This window comes from Suricata suricatta, chromosome 11 (genome assembly GCF_006229205.1).
Source record: "Suricata suricatta isolate VVHF042 chromosome 11, meerkat_22Aug2017_6uvM2_HiC, whole genome shotgun sequence".
Classification (NCBI taxonomy): Eukaryota; Metazoa; Chordata; class Mammalia; order Carnivora; family Herpestidae; genus Suricata; species Suricata suricatta.
The window spans coordinates 107,457,545-107,464,896 of record NC_043710.1 but is presented as its reverse complement, the minus strand read 5'-3'; positions in this window follow the sequence as shown (position 1 = coordinate 107,464,896).

Here is a 7,352-nt window from a genome sequence, read left to right as displayed (position 1 = left end):
CGGCGGTAAACAGCAGGCCGGCCGGCCCGCCCACCCGTGACGTCAGGGGAAACTGACACAGATTTAAAGGGCCAAGTCCCGGATTGCGTCTTAAAGGCGCCGCAGGCCTCCAGCTGGAAGGCGCCGCCACCTCCTCCGCTCTCGTCCTCCTGCCCGGCTGTGGAAGCTCGGATTGGTCGAAATTGACGGAGGTCTCCGTGAAGGATCTCCGAGTGTTGGATTCTTGTTGACAGAGTCTTCTTTGTGCACAAACCTAAGGATCCACCTCCGCCCTCACTGCCTTTACCACCAACGTGCTCCATCCCTGGGCCACCTTCTTCTTCCAGGGTCTTAAGAAAGGAAGACCTCAAAGAATTAGAAAACCGGACGGCGGCTTCCCGGTGGAGGACCGGCTGAGGCAGGACCACGGAACACCCCTGCGGGCCCTCACCTGGAACTGCAGCGGCCTGGAAGCTTGGAAGGCTGCTTCCCCTCTTCTCTGCAGAGGCGGCTAAAAAGCGGATTGAAAGATAGTGACTTCACCATAAACTGATGACAACTCTACAAAATATTTTGGCACTGTATTTCAAGAAGTTTAAAGAGTTTTCTTTATAACTCTTTGACAGAGTAATTCGACTTCTGGGACTCCATCCTAAGGAAATAAAAAATGCAGATTAAAAATTTGTAGGCAGGGATGCTTATCATTGCGATATTTGTAATATCAAGCATAAAGGAAACAGCCTAAATGTCCATTAACGAGGGAGTGGTTAAAGGGACTATTACCATAAAGCCATCTAAAATGATGCTTAAGAGTTTAAGGGACACCTAAGCAGAGAATTCACAGTATGACACTATATCAACAGTCTGGTCTCCAGAGGCATAGACGGGCATAAAAAAGCACTGAAAAATCTTTGAATTACAGGTGATTTTAAAAACAGTATGTATCATTTCCCTCTAATTCCAGAAGTATAGAAAAGTATCAAAAAGAAAAGAAAAATCACTGGGCTGGGGTTTCAAAATGTTTTTATACCTTTTAAAAATTGATAACATTTCTACGATGTACATAAATTTCTTTTATAAGACAAGTATGTTTAAGGAAAAAGAACTGTAGTATGGCCGCCTCTGAAATTGTCAGATGCCCTCCCTGAAGCGGCTGGGCCAGTGGCTTGTGAGAATTCTGTGCTCAAGAAATTCTAGCAGCCTCTGCTCCCGCCCCTGCCTTCCTCTCTGGGCTTTGTTCCAATGAGGACTATCTTATCACATGACCAGTTACAGATATTTATTCATTCCGGCAATAAGCATCTAACAGGCACCTACTATGTGCAGGTCCCATTCTATTTACACTAAGCACCTGGTTTGTGAGAGTTAGAGCTGGCCCCTGCCCTAGCAAGCATTCGTACTTGAGGATGAAGACCAGAAGCAAAGCTGCGGGGAGGGGGTGGAGAGACCTCAAAAGTCAGACCAGGGGGAACCTTAGCACTCTCCTGGACCAGCCTCTCATTTTACAGTTAGGCAGAGCGAAATCCCCAAACGGCCACTTCATGAGTAGTTTACTGGCTTCCACATGGCTTGGCCGCCCGAAGCAGAGGAGCCTCAGGATAGCAGGAAGAATTTTCATTATAAGCCTGTGCAGTCAGCAGTGCAGTTTGGACAGTCGACTCAGGATACCCATGTTCCAAGTGAACCTCACCGTCTCTCAGGATGGCCCCCTTGAACCTGCCAGTCAGGGTGCAGCTCTTCACACTCCCAGTCTGAGCTTGAGCTCCTGGCTCAGACTGACATCCTCTAACACCTCAGAACCTCCCTGGGTGCCCTGAGAAACACAGGCTCACGATGATGGAGTCCCCGCTGCAGGGCTAGTTGGTTCTGCGGCTGCACTGAATAAGCCCCAGCTGGGGGAGTTCCAACTCTGCCTCGTAGGCTTTGGGGCAAAATGTGACCCTAGACCTGTTTAAAATGCATATCCAGACACTACTTACGGTTACTGAATCACAGTCTCTGGAGGTGCAGCCCAGGAATCTGCATTTTTTAAAAATGTTCATTTATTTTTGAGGCGGGGAAGGGGCAGAGAGGAGACACAGAATCCAAAGCAGGCTCCAGGATCTGAGCTGTCATCAGCACAGAGCCTGATGGGGGCGGCTCGAACCCATGAACTGAGATCATGACCTGAAGTCAGACACTTAACTGACTGAGCCCCCCAGGAGCCCCAGGAATCTGCCTAACAAGCACTCCAGAAGCTTGATAGGCACAGTAAATTTTGAGAGCCACTGTTCTGGGCCCAGACAACCGGGACTGGGACTACTAATATTTGTTTGCTTTCTTTCTCCTAGTGGCATCTTAGGAGAAATCTATTCAAATAAACCCAGAAGGGACCCTTCCCTTTTGCAAGGTCTCATGGGTGTAACCTTTGAATCAATAGGAGGGCGGCAGCCCCAGACTTTCTTGCCGCTCTCAGGTCTGCAGAACTTTCCTCAGCCCTTCTGCCCCACCCCCAGAGAGGAGACCGCACAACCAGTTATGAATATGTCCTTTCTGAGGTCTGGCAGCCCGGAGAGGAGAGAGGGACTTTTTGTTGGCCACAGAAGGGCAGTGCTGGGTCTCAAAGCCAGACTTGTGAGAGCAAAGATGTCAAGGCCCCAGGGCAGCCCCCTTGGCCGCCTGCAATGGTCTAGCTACTGCACTGTCTGCCATGTTATAGAAAAAGCCCAACCCTAGCCTGGCACTGAGGGTAGGGCGGGGTCACAAGGCTCGGATGACTTCCTATTTCTCTGCGGGCCACCCTTCGGAGCCTGAGTGCAGAAAGGACCTAAGGAGGAGGACCATTAATCAGCCGACAAGACTCCCGGCTTTCCAATTCCATTTTAAGTGACAGGAGTTTTGAGGTTTGGAACAAGAGGACAGGATGGAAGCATCAGCTGGTCAGGTGTATTATTAAGATGCCGTTAGGATGGCACCGAGAGCAGGCACTTTAGAAGGATTAGGTGAATCCAATCAAATAATTTAGGAACCTGGTGTGGGGCGTGGTGTAGAGTGGCCGTGCCTGTGGGTTGGTGGCGGGATCAAGCCAGACTTTAGAACTAAGTAACTTTAGCCCAGGGGGGAAAAAAAAAGGCTACAAAGCCAAGCCCTCTGAAGGAAATGGACTTGAAGTTCCCTGTTTTCACCACGACCATAAAAGGGTCTCTCTCAGTGGATCTGCGCGCGGCTCAAACAGAATCAGCCAGGACACACGCAGCAGGCCCGGCAGCAAGAACGCTGTGCTACACTTCTGTGTTCCCATCATGCACGTTCTATTCTTCCTCAGGGCTGCCCTTGTGCCTGGGTCTCTCTCCAAGGACCGTGAAAACGGGATGTACATCACATTAGGAGTTGGAGCATTTACTCTGTCCTTCTGGGGCGAAGGTCCCAGAGCTGTCACACAGCTTCACGGTACTATGGAAAAAGCAAGGAATTTGAGGTCAGAAAGTTCTGTTTAAGCCCCTGCATCGTGCTTCTTGGGCCGTGAGGAGTCCTGTCCGAGCTCCATTTATCTCCTAAATGCAGCCCGGCTGGAGAGTCGAAGGGGGATCCAGGGAGAGTGACTTTGACTGATGGGCAAACTTTCTGCCACAGATAGATCGGCCACTTTCCATTTCCTGGGTCCTCACCATTCAGACTGGGAAATGTGAGCAACAACACAGGCGGGCCTGCTTCTTGTTGCCCGTGGCCATGGGACGGAGTCCCCAGCAGAGCTTTCCAGGAAATGAAGCTGGTCTTCAGTCAGGCTGCTGGAAACAAGGAGATAAAAAACTGATTAACTCAAATCGGTCTCCAAAGATCACTGATAAAAACGAGCCAGACCTCCTCCTATCTGAAGCAAGCTTGGGGCTCCAGCTACGAAATCAGACGATGCAACTGAAGAACCTTTCCTGTCTCTGGCTGTGATCAAAACACGTAGCTCCTCAGTCCAGTCCACGTTGCTCTCAGTAACAGAAAGGGCCCCTCTCTTCACACTCTGGCTCAGACGGGCCGCCACCCACGGGCCTGGGAGCCTTCACGAAGGCGACTCTCCCATTCACAACACCTGAGCTGGTCAAGCGTTTTCTTCTAGCTTCGTGAGCTTCTCCTATAAAGACTATCTTAATAATTCCATCTGGTTTCAACAAATAATTCTAGAAAACGTCTCAAAACCTTTTGTAATAAGTATGTGTGGCATCTTTTTTTTTTTTTTTTTTTAGTTTATTTTGAGAGCGAGGGCACCAGCAAGGGGGGAGTGAGAGGGAGGGAGAGAGTATCCCAAACAGGCTCCATGCTGTCAGTGCAGAACCCGACACAGGGCTCGAACCCACAAATCGGGAGATCATGACCTGAGCCGAAACCAAGAAGCAGATGCGCCACCCAGGTGCCCTCGTTTTGGTTATCTTTAAGTGAATTTTATTTGCCCTTATTTATCACGAGCAAGAATAACGAGCATTGTTTCTCCAAGGAGCAGCTTGGTACCATTGAAAGAACACGACATGAAGTCAAAAGACTTGTATTCCAGTTTCAGTATTGACAGTTACCATCTAGATGACCATGAGCAAATCACTCCATCTCCTATTCATTCATTCTTTCATGTATTCAACGCCTACCTTCTACGAGTCACTAAGCTCGGTGCTGGCAACACCGATACTTTCCATAATCTAACAGTGTCGGCAATGAGGTAAGCACGTAATACAAAGTACAATGATAAAAGATTCACACGAGGTATTGTGGGAACTCAGGCCTAGTACAAACCAGAGCTGGCAAGCAGGGCAATCAGGAGAAATCCCAAACACCCCAGGAGGCGCCCCTAAGGGGGTTCTTAAAAGAGGAGTCGGAGCTAGCCTAGCAAAGGAATAGGAGCAAATTCCGGCAAGGCGTCTCAACTTGAAGCAAAGTCAGGACACTCAAAGTTCAACGCCATTGGCAGGAAGGCTCAAAGTAAGGGGTGGGAAGCGATGGACTGAAGATAGGGTCGTGCGGGGCCGCACTGGACACTAGGCCTAATGGCCTAGACGACCAGTAGTTACCCATGAACATGCTGCAACACACCGATGTGTCATGACGGTCAAGCTCCATCAGTATGTAGAATGTTTTCTGAGATCATAAACTAGCATAGAATCAGGCCGGAGCAGAAGACTGTATGTTACCAAACCATTGAGGATCTTTGCTTCACGCAGTGGCAGTGTAAAAATCGGTAGCTGAGTTCCGGCTTCACCCCCTGCTGTGGATGGAGAAAAGTAGACGGACTCTCTTGCTGGTTTCGTCCGGGGTTTCCCCGAGCGCCTGCTGGTAAAGGAACCTTCCCTGCTACCCCTCTGCTGTCCCCCTACTTGTCCAGGGCCACTGAAGAGGTTCACACGGGGGTAGTCGGGATACAGCTAGCAAAGCTCCAGGCCCTGGGCTGCTCTTCCTGCTGTCCTGTGACCTGAGCAGAGCCAGGGAGCGGCTGATAAAGGCCGAGCAGGGGTGGGGGAGGGGGGGAGGCGGTGGAAGAGAGGAACTTGGTGTGATTAGATATGGGAGCAAAGGCAACTAGAAAGACAAAAATATCTCAGCTAGTATCTCCATATTCTCCTCTCTTAAAGGAGTAACTTTTCAATCCAAGAGCATCGCCGTGACTAAGAGTGATAAAGGAAATGACGCGAAAATCACGGCCGCTTTGCAGCGGCGGATCAGTTTGCTACAATCACTGCTGGTGTGGCTGGCGGCTTGTCATCAGGTTAGGCCCTGCTGAGCCAGGGGAGGGACTGACCCTTGCTCTGCTCTCACAGCTATAAAGAGGTTGTCCTTGGTCAGGCTGCTTTAGCCTGGGAGGCAAAGGTGCTACCAGAGAGCTGTGTCCACGCTCAAGCGGAAGGCTGGGCGGCAGAGGCCCCGGGCTCCCTGCAGGCCTGGTGCCTCAGCTCCACCTGGGATTGCGGTCCCCCCGCCGCTCAAAACACGGGAGCTCCTAACTTCCTCTTTTACTTCCCCTTCTGCCACTTGTACTTCCACTTTCCTGTTTCCTTTAGATCGGTTTCATTCACCCAAGTGTCCTCCTGTCCGTCTGACCTCACGGTCTTCAAACCCCTTCATGGCAAAAACCTCTTGCTCCATAAATACAATTTCATTCTCCTGCTGGCTTTAAGGTGGAAAGCAAGATGCGCTTTAGTTTTAATTTTTTTTAATGTTTATTCATTTATTTTTGAGAGTGTGTGTGTATGAGCGGGGGAGGGAAGGAGACAGACAAACTCGGAAGCAGGCTCCAGGCTCTGTGCTGACAGCACAGAGTCCGACGCGGGGCTCGAACCCACAAACCACAAAATCATGACCTCAGCTGAAGTTGGACGCTAACCAACTGAGCCACCCAGGTGCCCCAGCAATGAACTTTAAATAAATCAATGAATTCTAGTAATTGTGTGGCCATGTGGAGAATGGAACTGAAAAGAATTATACCGGCTGCAGAAAAGACTGAAGGAAGCTGCTGTCACTTCCCTGCCAGGACCTTCAACCGCAGGGCAACTAGGGATGTATCTGTCACCAACTCAGTGAATCAGAATCCACAGCTCAGAAGACACCCCAGACTGAATAAGCAGTGGCAAAGGCAAGGACTCTGCAATCAGGTAAAGCTGGAATCGAATCCCAGCTCAACCACTGAAATAACAGGACTCCATACACACCTCCCTGGGCCTCTCCACCAACAGTAAAACGAGGAGGGACATACCTACGTACTCTATGTAGGAGATAAACAGTATCCTGAGGCCTCTGCCTAGATGGCCCAGGAGCTCAGAATGGTGCAATTAACCTGAGGCACTCAAGTTCACGCTGGGGCAGTCGTGGAAAGAGATGTTCTAAAGTGTAAAAAAGAAAACTGAGGATTATTAGTGTGAGGAACAGAGAAACAGTAGAAATTAGAAATGTAATGTGAATAAATTCTGAAGATTAAAATTAGGAGAAAAGACCAGAAGGTCAGTGTAACAGTTTAAGAATCAATTCTTTTAGCTGCCAGCTACTCAGAACCAACGGGAAAGCCTTCCTTCGACAACCCTCCCAGGGAGCTACTTAGGGCTCCTCCTCTCTGCCCGCCCCACCGGGTGGGCTCAGTGCGTCCAGGTCCTGAGAAAACAGCAGGTGACCTAAGTAGCCAATGTGTGTGCGATAAGGTAGGGGCAAAAAGGCACCCTTTCTTTTTTCCCTCCACTGGAATCCAAACTCTGATAAAGGAGACAGAAAGACATGAGCAAGTTTGAGTGAAATGTTTACATTTATATTGAAATATGCACTAAAACAGAATGAGTTCTACTAGTCAATGAAACTTCGCCAAAGCAGAGTCACAGACTTCCGTTGGGGAGGTCCAGTCAGCTAGCAGCAGTGACCCCCCCCCCCCCCCC